This window comes from Pelophylax lessonae (assembly GCF_965119305.1).
Source record: "Pelophylax lessonae genome assembly, chromosome: 8".
NCBI classification, from domain to species: Eukaryota; Metazoa; Chordata; class Amphibia; order Anura; family Ranidae; genus Pelophylax; species Pelophylax lessonae.
The window spans coordinates 35,257,792-35,274,931 of NC_138775.1; the positions used below are offsets into that span (position 1 = coordinate 35,257,792).

Genomic DNA, 17,140 nt, shown 5'->3' on the forward strand with positions numbered 1-17,140 from the left:
TATATTTAACTCGGGTGCTTTCCATTTCTTCTGATCATCCTTGAGATGGTTCTACACCTTCATTTGAGTCCAGCTGTGTTTGATTATACTGATTGGACTTGATTAGGAAAGCCACACACCTGTCTATATAAGACCTTCCAGATCACAATGCATGTCAGAGCAAATGAGAATCATGAGGTCAAAGGAACTGCCTGAAGAGCTCAGAGACAGAATTGTGGCAAGGCACAGATCTGGCCAAGGTTACAAAAAGATTTCTGCTGCACTTAAGGTTCCTAAGAGCACAGTGGCCTCCATAATCCTCAAATGGAAGACGTTTGGGACGACCAGAACCCTTCCTAGAGCTGGCCGTCCGGCCAACTGAGCTATCGGGGGAGAAGAGTCTTGGTGAGCGAGGTAAAGAAGAACCCAAAGATCACTGTGGCTGAGCTCCAGAGATGCAGTCAGGAGATGGGAGAAAGTTGTAGAAAGTCAACCATCACTGCAGCCCTCCACCAGTCGGGGCTTTATGGCAGAGTGGCCCGACGGAAGCCTCTCCTCAGTGTAAGACACATGAAAGCCCGCATGGAGTTTGCTAAAAAACACCTGAAGGACTCCAAGATGGTGAGAAATAAGATTCTCTGGTCGGATGAGACCAAAATAGAACTTTTTGGCCTTAATTCTAAGCGGTATGTGTGGAGAAAACCAGGCACTGCTCATCACCTGTCCAATACAGTCCCAACAGTGAAGCATGGTGGTGGCAGCATCATGCTGTCGGGGTGTTTTTCAGCTGCAGGGACAGGACGACTGGTTGCAATCGAGGGAAAGATGAATGCGGCCAAGTACAGGGATATCCTGGACAAAAACCTTCTCCAGAGTGCTCTGGACCTCAGACTGGGCCGAAGGTTTACCTTCCAACAAGACAATGACCCTAAGCTAAAATAACGAAGGAGTGGCTTCACAACAACTCCGTGACTGTTCTTGAATGGCCCAGCCAGAGCCCTGACTTAAACCCAATTGAGCATCTCTGGAGAGACCTAAAAATGGCTGTCCACCAACGTTGACCATCCAACCTGACAGAACTGGAGAAGATCTGCAAGGAGGAATGGCAGAGGATCCTCAAATCCAGGTGTGAAAGACTTGTTGCATCTTTCCCAAAAAGACTCCTGGCTGTATTAGATCAAAAGGGGGCTTCTACTAAATACCGAGCAAAGGGTTTGAATACTTAGGACCATGTGATATTTCAGTTTTTCTTTTTTAATAAATCTGCAACAATGTCAACAATTCTGTGTTTTTCTGTCAGTATGGGGTGCTATGTGTACATTCATGAGGAAGAAGAATGAACTTAAATGATTTTAGCAAATGGCTGCAATATAACAAAGAGTGAAAAATTTAAGGGGGTCTGAATACTTTCCGTACCTACTGTGTGTGTATGTATGTATATATATATATATATATATATATATATATATATATATATAAATATAAATATAATATGTTGCGCCTGGTAATCACGTGAAAAATAAGGATATTATAAAAAAGCAGATGACACAAAATCGTGAATTATACAATTGATTTAGCATAAATGATAAAGGGAAGTTCAGCACTATTTAAATTTTAAAGTACACATCCAAAGAGCATAAAGCAAATCTTCAATCCATATTGTGAAGACCACCACCGAAATCCAATCACACAGCCTCTCCTCATATGCCACAGACCCTCACTAGAAAGGTCTATGGAAGTGGTGTATTACAAAATAGGCACTGGTGATAGTGGAATCCTTCAATGATCCTCTTCGCAATCATAACATCTCATGTGGAAATAAATTAAACCCTTAAAGAAGATCTTCATTAAAACCTGCAACTTCTTTAAATTCATAACGTGTGAAGCATGGGGGAGGCAAGGCACTGTCAGCAGCGAGGTCCAAAAGGAGGAAGTTCCACACGCTGGGAGCAGAGTCAGACAATGTGGTTGGTTGATAGCAACCAACCGCTGTTGGAGTAAGCCGGGAGAAGTGGCAGCAGCCAGCCCTGGCTGCTGCCACAACTCCTGGTTTACTCCTACAGCTAACAGTAGTTGGTTACTATCAACCAACCAACCAACCACATTGCTTGACTCTGCTCTCAGCATGTGGAACTTCCTCCTTTTGGACCTCGCTGCTCACAGTGCCTTGCCTCCCCCGTGCTTCACACGTTATGAATTTAAAGAAGTTGCAGGTTTTAATGAAGATCTTATTTAAGTGTTTCATTTATTTCCTGTTGAGATGTTCCGATTGCCGAGAGGATCATTGAGGAGGAGCATTGAAGGATTCCACTATCACCTGTGCCTATTGTATAATACACCACTTCCATAGACCTTTGTAGTGAGGGTCTGTGGCATATGATAAAATGTTATCCATGCACACAGCTTAGCACTGTGCCGGCCCATAAAACCAAAATGGGTGTTTGGTGCACAGCCAAAGAAGCTTTTGGTTTGGTACGACTTACTTTACTTTTGTTCATTGGCTAAAGCCAAATTTTTTTTTTTTTTTTTTTAATGCGGTGTCACCAAATCATAAAGAATTATTCCTTATGCAACCAACTAAGATTTGGTATAGAAGCTTTCAGAACAAAGATTAGTATGGGAATCTAAAAAAACAAATGCATAAACTCACCTAGGTGAATGCAGCATCAGTCCGATCATGCATCTGTCCCCAGTTGCCTCGAAGACCAAGAACTGAGCGGTCTTTGATCGCTGATTTCTCAGTTCTCTGTCTTCAGAGTGTCCAGTGACTGTTCCCTCCAGTGCTTACTGGAGCACTGGACTGTGGAGGGGGTGGAAGCAGCTGGGGCAGGCTCTCAGCGATGTGCTCAGAGGCCGAGCCAGCTGGCGGTCCTGGCATCTGGGTGGATCCAGACATTATAATCAGGATCTCGCTAGAGTCTGGAGCAGCTGAGTAACATCGGCTGAATCTAGGTCACCGGAGTACAGAACTAACTTCACTCCTCTGACCCAAAGGAGAAGTGGGGCCAAAAGAGCTTTGGCCGCACTTCTTTTTTAATTTTGGGACTATTTCAGCACTGTTGAGGTAGATTGCACCTTTACTTCAGCGAGGCCATATGTTATGTTAAATGACCAATAGAGAGGCTCAGGAGGGGGATGAGACCCAACCAACTTACAAAAGTTGAAATTTGTACATGAGCTGCCTATATGCCTTGAGCTTCTGATATTTTTCAAATTACTTTTTTACCTGAAGTTAACTTCTACAATACAACATTGGCGGACATAGTTTGCTCAAATTGGCACCACATACAATTGAAATATTTAAAGAAAAAGGAGAAAAGATCATTTCTGGTGCCAAACATAACTTCAAACAAAAGTCAACACACAACCGCAATAAAATGTCAAAAGTTCACTTCTTCTCATTATTCTGTATGTCAAACTTTGCATTCTTCAATAAAATACTTGAAACCGAAAATGTCAAAAGTTCATTCACATCATTGTAAGTGTAAAAAAAAAAAAGTATCCTAAAATCCATGATACTGACATATCCGTAATCCCTAAACAAGAGCACCAGTCCTGCTTGGCTTGAACACTAAAGAATGGCAGATAACAAATCTAGACTAGATTATACATCTTATAGCAAGTGGCCGGAATGCAGGACAATAGTCCTAGGTCTCGACGCATTTCACTATTTGGTTCCTTCATCAGGAGACGAGATATGGCCATAGTATTGTGTGTAGCAAGTGGCCAGAATGCAGGACAATAGTCCTAGGTCTCTACGCATTTCACTATTTGGCCATATCTCGTCTCCAGATGAAGAAACCATAGTATTGTGTGTAGAGTGCTAAAACCGAGTAGGGAACATCTCTGATCACCCTGGATCAGGACAGACACAGTGGACAATGGACAACAATACTCGTTCTGGAGCTCAGTTGGGGACATTTTGTTTTCCTGTTTGGACCAGCAGAGAATACATATAATATTCCATCAGAAGCATATACCTCCTGATCTCTTTTGAATATGAGTGAGACCCATATCTTGAAACCTGGGGGTTTCCTATTTACCACATAATTGATTTGGCCGTGTCAGAGGGGCTCCAAATTGCTGTCCACAGCCCACTGTATCTGTCCTGATCTGGGGTGACCTGAGATGCTCCTTACTTCGTTTTAGCCCCCCACAAACAATACTATGATCATATCTGGTCTCCTAATGAAGCAACTAAATGGCGAAACACTTTAAGACCTCTGATCATTGTCCTGCATTCTGGCTGCTTGCTATATGATGATATAGTCTGGTCTATATTTGTGTATCTTCCATTCCTTAGTGTTGGGACCACGCAGGACTGGTGCTCTTGTTTAGGGATTACTAATATGTCAATATTGTGATTTTATGATACCTTTTTTTTTTTTTTTTTTTTTTTTTTTTTTTTACAATGATGTGAATAAACATTTGTCATTTTTATTGAGGTTGTGTGGGGACTCTTGTTGGGGGCGATGTTTGGCACCTTCTTCTTTTTACATTTGCTCTACTTAAAGAATATGTAGTAGACCCATTTCATATTCCTTATATGTGCCTGCTGTACCATGTACTCATAGCAAAACGTATCCTGTTCTCCTTGTACTGCTTCCATTGTGTGAAATTCTTGGTGTTCCTGCCAGGCCCTCTGGGCTTTCCTATTAAAAACTGACCACACGGAGCATGAGAGCACAGCATGGTCAGTTCCCAAGCTGTGCAGGGAATGATCAGACTTCTGCTTACACGCTCTCCCTGCGCACAGCCATTCACTGGGAAGACCGGTTTGCTGCTGTGTCTCCTCCCTGAGCTCCTTTTGCAGTTGCGAACAGAGATTATGTGGTCACCTATAAAAAATTTAAAAAAATGGAGGGGGGGGGGGGGTAATTTATGTTTTTTTTTTGTTTATATGTATACAGAAATGTTTTGCCTTTGTTTTCTATTTTAAACTGAACAGGTTGTACATGTAGGTTTACATGCACAAGTTGCTTGGCTTTATAGCAGGTTGGCTTTGAGATAGATTGATAAAAGTACTCGGTTGAGGCCCCGTTCACATGGGGGCGATCCGACTTGGGGGGGGCGACCTCCGCGGTCGCGGTGCGAGCAGCACGCCGTGACCTCGGAGCGGCCACCACGGACTTCATAACATTGAAGTCTATGGCGGTCGCCTCCGGGTCGCCCTAAAGAAGCTCCGGACCCTTTTTCTAAGTCGGCGCGACTTGTGTCGCTCCTATTAGAACGGGTCCGCAGCTTCCCTATGGAAGGCGACCTACGGCGACCTGTGAGGCGACCAGGTCGCCTCATAGGTCGCCTTAGTGTGAACGGGGACTAACACTAAAAACCAGTATGAGTTGCCTATTCTTTTCTGATTTATTGATCAATACGTAGGAAGGACATGAGGTGTTTTTTTTTTTTTTTTTTTTAAGCCTTCATGATCTGAGCAAATATTGTGAACAATCAATATAGACAAGTTTGTGCAGTGTGCATTCTAGTTAACATTTTTCGCCAGACTTTTTATTTGGTATCATGAGCTAGAATAATGCCAAGCCCCAGGCAAGGAGCTAAATACAAAGCTAGGATGCAGGTAGGGGGTGGTATTCTTGGTAAAAGGTTTGTAATAGTGTTCTGCCAATGCTCATATTTACAAAGTCCTACAAGCAACCAGAGCCAAACTGGTGACTTTTTTTTTTTTTTTTTCCTGCTTCAATTAACCGCTTCCGGACGTCCCCATAGCAGATTACAGGGCAAAATTTGTGTGGTGTTTTTTTTTTTTTTTTTAAGAGCAAAAAATAAAAAAACCCAGTGGTGATCAAATGCCACCAAAAGTAAACTCTCTATTTGTGGGGGTAAGAAAGGACAGAAATTTTGTTTGGGTACAGCGTTGCATGACCGCACATGTACCAGTTAAAAGTAATGCAGTGCTTCAAAAATATTCCAGAAATTACCACAGACCTCACACGCCTAACACATACCATTTGCATCGCAATGCTATGGGTTATCTCCAAACACTGGAAAGAAACTTTCATACCCTTTGATCAGGTCATCAGTAGAATAGAAGATATAAGACTAATGGAACAATACCATCACACCATCACAAACACTAAGATCAAATTTGATCAAAAATGGACTCCTTGGTACATATACAAATGTTCCCTAACCACATGAATATCACATCAACTTAACCAATCAACATATGTTGTCTGTACAATTACTTGATGTCTCTGTTTTCCACCACACCATGCCCATGGTTTATGTTAGTTGGACGCCTCTCACTGAGGCGAAAGAGGTAATCTACATATTGACGATTTCCCACGTATTCTGTTAACTTGCTCACTCTACTCTTGGATATTTTATCATTCTTACAACGCTATATTACCATCAAGAACGGATATACATTTTATATTTTGTTTAATTATTGTTTCTTTTTTATCGTTTGTATGTTTTTTTTTCACATGCCTATTACTTAAAATATTTTATTGATGAAACACCTTTATGTAAATTTTACATTTACTATACTGTTTGTATTGAATATATTTTTCAATAAAAGTTTATAATCAAAAAAAAAAAAGTAATGCAGTGCTGAATCACAAAGAAAATAGCCTGGTCATTAAGGGAGTAAAATCTTCCGAAGCTGAGGTGGTTAAGCAATAGGGCTCGGCCATCTCTGCCCTTGCCTGTGATTGGATAGTTTGAAGAGCATCGGCAGACTGATAAGCTCATCCCTCTTCTCACTCTGCTGTCTTACATCAGCATGTTCCAAGCACACTGCCGCATGCCTGATAGGTGCCCTAGTGCTGCCATACCCTCTCCCAGTCTGAATACTGATTTACAAGGGGTTACAAGTCAAAGTGCATAGGCTAGCTGCATTATAGTGTGCTTTTTTTAATTTTTTTTATCGGTCTAGTAGAGCTGCACGATTCTGGATAAAATGAGAATCACAATTATTTTGCTAAGAATAAAGATCAGAATTCTTGGCGTATCATATTGCACGTCATACAAAAAATTGGGCTGACTCTCTCTACTGTTTTTTTATTTATTTTTTTTTAAATCATTGAAGTGTATTTTTTTTCCCCAAAAATTGCTTTTGAAAGACTGCTGCGCAATCAGCATGACAGAAAATATTGCTACAATCGCTATTTTATTCTCTAGGGTCTCTGCTAAAAAAAAGTGTGTGTGTGTGTGTATGTGTGTGTGTATGTATATGTGTGTATATATATATATATATATAATGTGTATGTATGTATGTATATATATATGTGTGTGTGTGTGTGTATATGTATATGTATATATGTATATGTATATATATATATGTATATATATATATATATATATATATATATATATATATATATATATATATAATATATGTATGTATGTATGTATGTATGTGTGTGTGTGTGTGTGTGTGTGTGTGTGTGTGTATGTATGTGTATATATATATATATATATATATATATATATATATATATATATATATATATATATATATATATATATATATATATATATATATATATATATATATATATAATTTTTTTTTTTTTTTTTTTTATTAATAATGTTTGGGGGTTCTAAGTAATTTTCTAGCAAAAAATACTGATTTTAACTTAAGTGTCAGAAAAAGGCCTGGTCTTTAAGTGGTTAAACTGACTTCATTTGCAGACAGAAGTTCATTCCTTTGATCTAAAAGAACCAAATAATACAATGTTTCTTTTTATCTCAGCTCTCAGCAATGTTGTGATAAACTTTTTGCTGTTTTTTTTTTTTTTTGATGGCTGTGAGCAGAGAACGGCTTTATACCAATTACATGAATAGTGGAAATGCCGGACTAAGATCGCAAGGGGGTTAAATCAAGATCACAATTTTTTAACTATTAGGCCTGTTTTCATTAATTTCATCAGTTCAGTCACGTCAAAATGGATGAAGTATTCATTCATTTTTATCAGTGCTCATCATCATTTTTTTTTTTAAAAAAAACTGACCATTTGTCAATTGACATCCATGTATTTTTTTTATTTTTTTTTGTCTGATCCGTTTTTTTCAAGGGAAGAAAAAGGCCCATTTCTCACGGGCTTTCCGATCAGGTCCACTTGTCAGTTTTTCAGGCATTCCTGATCGGAAGATCCATTCACCTCTAAGGGGCAGCAGATGTCGCCGGTGGCATGTTCAATGACAACCACTGCTATCCAATCCTGTCCGTGAAACCCAGATGGATGATAACCCCATTTTGCATCAGTCTGGAGGATCAGATCGGATGAAAATGGACAGGCGGTCCATTTTTATCCAATCTCCCATAGAGGAGAGCGGGGATCTGACAGCTCCGTGTCTGCACTGTAAGCGGAGACAGACCTGTCATCCGCCTGCTCAGTGGGGATCAGCGGATCGATTCCCCCCCCGCTGAGCAAAGTAGAGTTCGCCATGCAGAACGCCTGTGTAAAAGGACCCAAATAGAGCTTTGATGAGTTTCAAAAAATGGATGATGACGTATGCGGATGTAAACTGATGTAAATGAATGGTCATCCATTCTTCTATAGAGATGCATTGATGTCCGTTTTTTTTTTTTTCCATCTGTCAACGGATGGATGAAAAATGGACAGGATGTGTGAGAGGGACCTAAATCGTGCAGCTCTTCGGTCTATCTCTGCTGTAAAGTCAGATTAGGTGTCAAGGCCCTCAGGATGTTTCATATCTTCCACCTTGGTACAGACATTATTAGCTTCCATATTATAACCAGTCACCCAATCAAACTTGCATGGCAGTGGGGTCTTTATGCCCCTCAGCAATCATGCATTTTTTTTTTTTTTTTTTTTTTTTCTGAGGCGTGTACTGCACAAACCATCCAAGATAATTATTCTCTGACAATTTCATAAATGTCACCCGATGTCTTTTAGAAAAGATGAAGTCAAGCCTTAGCCGGAGGTTAGATGACACTAGAGACCGGGTCCTGGATCCAGAATCTCACTAATTCGCACTTCCTCTCTGTGCTGGGATCGCAGCTGTTCGCAGAATGTGGAAACTTGGAATGAAAACACTTTCTTCCAGACCGCTTCCTTCATCTTGATAGACAGCTTTGGTTCCTCACTATAAACATGAAGGAAAACTCTAGAGGGAGATGGACGTAGCCGCAGGGAGATAACAAACAGTTTACATGCAGCACAAGCACTTTTGCTTTTCGATGAGCTGCAGTTTACGTTTTACAGCATGTATTCTGATCTTGTACAAGGAGCCTCTGCAGACACATCGCTGCCTGATACCTTTTATTCTTCTTCATTTGGAAAACCTGTAGCTGCTATAGCCATCATTGTCTTTTTAACTCTTGTGTATGATTACAGCTAGCATGGGGTCGGTCTCTTTGGCAAGGACAAATTTTGATTAGATGATAGGAAATTAGGAGCCAGTATTTTTTTAAGGGAATCCATAAACGTTTTGGACCATTATTTTACATTTTGTTTTAATAAAGATTTTTTGTAGGCTGCACCCATGACACAAGATTTCCAGAGCACTATGGGTTTCCTAAAGAGGCAGCACAGCGGAAGCCGATTCCTTTCAGACTGTCTCTTTCTGTTTGAAGTTTAGTACAGAGTAGGGATCGACCGATTATCAGCAAGGCCGATATTGACTTTTGCCAATATATCTGTATCGGCGCCGGAACTGGCCGATATTCCAAATATTGCTCATGTAAGGGTAAAATGATGTCACATAGCATAATTCCGTGTACAAATGTTATTGAATATGCCACTCGCATATGTACAAATTAAAGATATAAGTAGTTCCACATTAGCAGATCTGCTGGCAGATCGGTATCTCTCACCCACTTGCCGTAAGTGATACCCTGATGATAACGCACCGTTCGGCATCCACTCAATACTGCTCTCTCACCCGCTCCATCTCCCACCCACCCCATACCGATCTGTCTCACCCTTTTGCCGTAAGTGACACCCGGGTGATGCCTCTCCATCCGGCATACAATGACCATCTCGGAGGTCACGCTGGGTGTGACCACACACGTGACCTCCGAGATCGTATGCCAGAAAGAGCGGTGTCACTTACGGCAAGTGGATGAGAGACGGATCGGTATCGGGTGGGTGAGAGATTTTATTACAAATCGGGGACAGTTGGGTGCTATGTAATACAATTTATACAAGCAGGGAAACACAAATTAACAGGGTAAAACTGGAGGTGCTAGGAACAGTCAGGAAGGGAAAACTGGGATCGGGAACAAGGAGTGCATATGAAGTAGCGAGGTAGAGGGCATGATCAGGATATAGGCTCAGGATAAATCGGCAAGAATTTATCTGGCTAGCAGGCAAAACACTGAAGCAAGATGGAATAATAGAGGGACTGAATACCCTCCCAGCAGCCAGCATCAGATGAAGACTAATTGCTGGCTGCTGGTGGACACCAGAATCATAACCTTCTGGTCCAGGGACCAAAGTGCCACCAGCAGGTGATCCAGTACTGATGGAGGGAGGATTCACTGCTCTGACTTATTCAGTTCTCTGTGCAAATAGTCACATGAGCTACTGAGCTAAGTATGTAAACAAGCCTTTTTATCAAAGCAGATTTCAGACACTCTGTCCTCAGATGAAGCTACATGGAGGTAGGATTTCTATATCCTCATGTGTACATTTGCTTCATCTACTAGACTTAATAAACAGGCTTTTTACAGCAGTTTGTTAAAGCAGAACTAAACTCTGCAAAATTAACTGCATCTGAGCACCACAGACTGAAAATGCTATTTAATTAACTTTTAATGTTCGGGGCAACCTTGCCCATCCATCCATGTCTTTGTGCTTTATTTTGCTAAGAAATCACTTTTGAAATAAAGCCCCTCAGCATTTCTGGCTGTGACCAGTAAGGGCAGATGATTCATGTAGCATTTACTTCCTAGAATCCACCTGCCCTTAGCTCAGGCATGCAGGCTGGAGGATGTGCTTAACTGAGAAAGCCACTCCTCCAGACTTTTTAGATGTCTGACATTTCGGCCTAGGCCAGAAAACAGAAATCATCCTAAAGAAATGTTAAAAAAAAAAAGTTTGAAACTGTAATTTCCAATCCATTTACTAATGATAGCAGCATGACAATTATAAATATGCTATGTTGATTGAGAGAGTTTAGTTCTACTTTAAGAGAACAGGAAACTTGAAATGGAGACACTAGGCTCTTCCTGCTGGCTGCTGATACAAATATTACAACAATATTGTGTTGGCTCAAAGTCATGTCTCTTGTAGCTTAGACAGACTTGAGGATTTTCCCCAATGTTTTGTGCTTGAGCAGCCAGTCGCCAAACCTTGTTGGTTTCACATGGAAGCAAGGGGAGGGAGTCACATGATGCCTTATACTTAAAATTACCACACATGCTACTTTGCTCCCCTGGGTGAACAGAGGGGCAGGGGAGCAATAGGACAGATGGCATAACCTGCTACGAAGGCCAGAATTCAATTGAACTTGTTGCCTTAACCTTCAAAGCACAGGCTTTTATTTGGATTAAAAAAACAAATGTGTGCAATATTTTATTGTTGCCCTATTAAAACAAGAATTTGCAGCACTACTTTCACTTCCTTAAAGTGATTGGAAATACTTACATGTACCCACTGATGTGACTGGCCTCAAGTGATCTACAGAGTTGAAACTCATTTTCCTACAGATCTTCAGCCTTCTAAAACGCCAATATCAAAGTCTTTTTTTTTTTTTTTTTTTTTTTTAAGCTTCAACAGGCAGCAGGCATGGAACTGATGTCCTACTCTGCACAGCATATAGCAGGGAGCTGAGTGTAATCTGAGACCTGAGAGGAGAGAAAGGACAACCATCCCCCCTACACACACGCACGCACGCACGCGCTCACACAATCATAGGTAAACCTGCACAGCTGAGGCTGTCAATCACATTTTGTGTGTAGGAGGGGGCAGACCTGTCTCTGAGATTATGTAGTGTTGGCATTATCTGTCAGAAGTGACTACTGCGGATAGAAGAGGGAAGAGACAGAAATCACATTGCATTTGATTGAGGCATGTGCACACTATAGAGCATCGGTCTCCAAACTGTGGCCCTGGGGCACTATTCCTCCCACTGACATCAGTGGTGGGCACTATTCCTTCCACAGACAGCAATGATGATTTGCTATTCCTCCCACTGATACCAACAATAAGGCACAATAACTTTTTAATGAATCATTCAATAAAATAAAATATATTTTTATAGCACATTTGTTTCTATAGTCACTTAGTCCCGGTTCACACTTGTGCGATGCGGGAAGGCTGCAAATTCGCAGCCTGTTCCCGCATCGCAAATGCACCTCTGGCAGTTCACACTGCCATATGTGATACGCAGGGGGTGTCAATTAAATGTTACGACACCCCCAGTTTGACCCCCAGTAAGCACCCTCACTGCTTACAAACCCCTGGGGGAACTACTCTTGTATTGTATCACGTGTTTGGGGTGTGCAGTTTTTTTCTCCCTTAATGTGTTTATCCATTTTCAACAATGGGGCACTATTCCTTCCATTGATACCAACAATAGGGCACTATTATTCCCACTGATACAAACCATAGGGCACTATTCCTTCCACCGATACCAACATAAGAGCACTATTCATTCCTATAGATAGCAACAATAGGACACTATACCTTCCACTGATACCAACGATGGGGCACTATTCCTTCCACTGAGACCAACGACGGGGCACTATTCCTTCCACTGAGACCAACGACGGGGCACTATTCCTTCCACTGAGACCAACGACGGGGCACTATTCCTTCCACTGAGACCAACGACGGGGCACTATTCCTTCCACTGAGACCAACGACGGGGCACTATTCCTTCCACTGAGACCAACGACGGGGCACTATTCCTTCCACTGAGACCAACGACGGGGCACTATTCCTTCCACTGAGACCAACGACGGGGCACTATTCCTTCCACTGAGACCAACGACGGGGCACTATTCCTTCCACTGAGACCAACGACGGGGCACTATTCCTTCCACTGAGACCAACGACGGGGCACTATTCCTTCCACTGAGACCAACGACGGGGCACTATTCCTCCCACTGAGACCAACGACGGGGCACTATTCCTCCCACTGAGACCAACGACGGGGCACTATTCCTCCCACTGAGACCAACGACGGGGCACTATTCCTCCCACTGAGACCAACGACGGGGCACTATTCCTCCCACTGAGACCAACGACGGGGCACTATTCCTCCCACTGAGACCAACGACGGGGCACTATTCCTCCCACTGAGACCAACGACGGGGCACTATTCCTCCCACTGAGACCAACGACGGGGCACTATTCCTCCCACTGAGACCAACGACGGGGCACTATTCCTCCCACTGAGACCAACGACGGGGCACTATTCCTCCCACTGAGACCAACGACGGGGCACTATTCCTCCCACTGAGACCAACGACGGGGCACTATTCCTCCCACTGAGACCAACGACGGGGCACTATTCCTCCCACTGAGACCAACGACGGGGCACTATTCCTCCCACTGAGACCAACGACGGGGCACTATTCCTCCCACTGAGACCAACGACGGGGCACTATTCCTCCCACTGAGACCAACGACGGGGCACTATTCCTCCCACTGAGACCAACGACGGGGCACTATTCCTCCCACTGAGACCAACGACGGGGCACTATTCCTCCCACTGAGACCAACGACGGGGCACTATTACTCCCACTGGCCACACTCTGGCCCCCTCTAAACTCTTAAGGAGACTAAACTGGCCCTTTGTTTAGAAAGTTTGGAGACCCCTGCTATAGAGAAATATGCTCTGTTAATTTTTGCATTTCAGGGGCTTGCCACCACTTTTAAAACCTATGAGAGCAATATACTGCCATTGATGACACCTTTGTTGCTTGGTTGTCATGATGATCCAGTGGCTTCCTGTCAATGACCCAAACAAATTTACACAAAGTCAGTTTGCTTACATCAGCTGAATTTAAAAACCTAATGTAATTGCTTTGGAACCAACTTGATAAATTCTTTAATTTTTTTTATTTATTTTTATTGTTTAAATGGCTGCTTGTTAATCCATGCAACAACAGTCACAGGGTGTGCGCACAGCCTGAGCCTTCTATGACTTTTGCTACGCCCTTAATGCGTTTTGCATTTCTCTGCTGCCTTGTAGCGGTTTCACCGTTCCACCTCTGCTGTTATCGGCTCATATTTCTTTAAATTCCCCCTGAGAATCTCTGTCTCTAACAAGAGCGCCTGACCCTGTGTTCTATTGCTTCTATTCCTGAAATCCGCTTCCTTCCTGTTCTCTAACCTTAAAGCTGTGAAATGATCTACATCCAGACCAGCTCTTCTCTGTGAAGGAAGCTTGAGGCTTGTGCTGCATGAAAAACAAAATCTTCAAATTTGCTACTGAAAATTCCCTGTATGTGCTGTTCCCTTTTTCCTATATCCCCCAGCGCCTCCCCGCCTTTCTCGTTTTATTTCTCCGTTTTTATCCCAGGGCTCACTCACACTAGAGGTTAAGGGGCAATAAACCCATCTTTGAGCCTCGTTTTTACCACACACCCCTTCAGCTGCAGAGGGAGCAGCCAGGGGTGTACACGTGCTGCAGGCCCAATACTTTACTTTGTGGTCGCGGCAGGAATTATCCCGCCTGTCACCTTTTGGGGAGCGTATCGCCTACTGGGTGAAACCTATTGAAATGAACAGGGCCACTCTGCAAGCGCTCTGCAACCGTGTGCAAATCAAACAGTTGCGGCACACTAGTGCAGGATTCAAGGGGTTAAAGAAGGCGGTGAGGAGGGGATAAAATTCCTCCTCACTGCCTGTTAAATGAGATCAAAGCAAGTGTGAACAAGCCCTTAAAGGGCAAGTCCACTTAAAAATATCTGTTTGGTAGATTGTACCAAATTGACCGTTTCTCTGGACTCTATTGGTGAAAGCTCTTTGCTGTCATCCTGGTTCTCCATACCTGGTGTGCCCATTATGAGGGATTCTCATTCTCACTACTCATGTTGGATTTTTTTTAATTTGTTTATATCAAGGAGAATATAACAGTGGAAGCTGGAACATACAAAGGTGGTGGGGTGTAATGTTCTGGTACCTTTGGGTACCCTAATTACTCTTTTCCTAAGTGTATGCGCCCCACCATTCTCTTTTGGTAAGGTGCGCATACACCTTTAAGACTGATGCTGTCATCACTGAGCGCCGGACTGAACAGCTATTTAAATCACCAGCTCTCACTCACATGTGTTCGTTCAACCTGCTTTGTGCCTTGATGCTAACCTGTCTTGAAGCTCTCATGCTTGCAAGCATACCTCGCTGTCAGAACCACGCTGCGCTGATCCCTGTATCCCACTACCGGATCATCCGCTCTTGCCGAACCTCTCCTCTGCTACATTGCTACTAGTGATAAGTACCCCACAGGGGAAACCTCTATAACCTTCATACTAAAGCTTACACTATCTAGCTCTGCATACTAAGGACTATTATTACATCTGCATTATCTAAGATTGCTAGCTCTTGAGCCTACTACCATCTGCTCTTGCACTGGGTTAGTCTCTCCTTTATGTTCACCTGCTACTCTATCATCTGCTACCATACATGATTGCTAACCTATCTGCATTCCATCTGCTACTATCTTACTTTCAAGAACATTTCCTTTCAAGTGTCTGTCATCTACCATCTCTACCCAACCTGTCTCTTCAGCCTATCATCACTGTGTTACTATATACATAAGTCACTCTAGGAACATCTTATTGAGTGTGTGTATTTACTTGCTGAATTGAGATCATCCACACATGAGTCTTTGGGAATTGGGATTGGTGTCTCAGCGTTTCTCTACATGACTACTGAAGTGGAATATTTCTGCAGCTGTAAATCCACATCATACATAAAACGCAGGAGCGTTACATGGGGACACCTAAAACTCCTAAGTGGACAGGAAAAGCGGGACTATGGCTGGGAGATATTTCTGTTGGGAATACCCAAGACATCTAATGGCGCTTTTCCACTGCATGGAACCGAACGGTTCAGCTCGCTTTTGTGCTTTTCCACTGCTGGTACCGCATGGTATGGTGTAGGAACGGTTCGGTACGGTATGGCGGCGCTTTTCCACTGCATGGAACTGAACAGTACGGCTCTCAAAAACAGTACCAACTCGATTTTGTGGTTCCAAGCGTACCATACCCGGTACCATATCCCACAATCCTTTGCATGCAGTCACTACTAGCCACTGATTGGTCAGAGAATCCCACCCACCCCTTTGTTATCCCACCCACTTAACTTTAGTACTACTTTAGTGGAAAAGCAAACCGTACCGTACCGAACCGTTCCAACACCGTACCATGCGGTACCAGCAGTGGAAAAGCAAACCGGGCCAAGCAGGGCCGAGTAGAGCCGAGCCGGTACTTGCAGTGGAAAAGTGCCATAAGAAGCCAGGGGCTCGTCTGTAAGATGTTATCTTTTGGTACACCCTTTTACGTTACCTGAGTTAAATGTAATAAAATTGCTAATATTACTTTATAGCAGGCTACGTTCTTTGAACATATTTAAAGGTTATAGAGACCGTGCTTCCTGGTAGCCAACTTCCAAAGCAAGCTATGCCCACCCTTCCACACTCCATTGGCTCCATGCTGCAGGAGCCCACCCTTGATAAGTCCTGGTGTCTGAGTTTGCCCACATGGATGATGAGCATGTGCATGAATAGAAGATCTTGCAAATTTCAGATGGTTAAAGAGCAATGATCACTTTTTTTACCGTCTGACCTAAAACCTAGCCAATGCGTTTTAAAGTATTGAGGCTCCCCTTTTTCAGGGCTTTGATAGTTTTAGATCTGTTGGTCCGGAGTAGTGAAGTCTTGTGTCCTAATATAAGTATTTTGAAGGGTCTGCTGTGCCTGCAGTCGCAAGGCTTTCTATTCACTCATGGTGCTCCTCGCCAACCACCACAACCTTTATTTGCATGCCTAAAGTGACCCACCCTGAGGACTCTCCAACCCACGCTGCCACAGACCTACTTACTAACAACAAGGTTTAGTGCTACCTTACACATGCAGGACAGAGCATATGTGGATGATGTCACTGCTCCCCCCATGAGTCAATGTTGGGGCCTAGTAAATGACCACTCAGGCCAAAGCGTTGTACCATCTGGAGGTCACATGCTGTCCCATACTCCACATACCCGCTCCGATAGAGCAGTGG

General features: G+C 43.0%; 1 protein-coding gene across 2 annotated transcripts in view; it reads left to right on the top strand.

Moving 5' to 3' along the window:
* CAMK1 (calcium/calmodulin dependent protein kinase I) overlaps positions 1-17,140 on the top strand; it is a 234,217-nt gene that overhangs the window by 76,386 nt on the left and 140,691 nt on the right. The window lies entirely within an intron of this gene.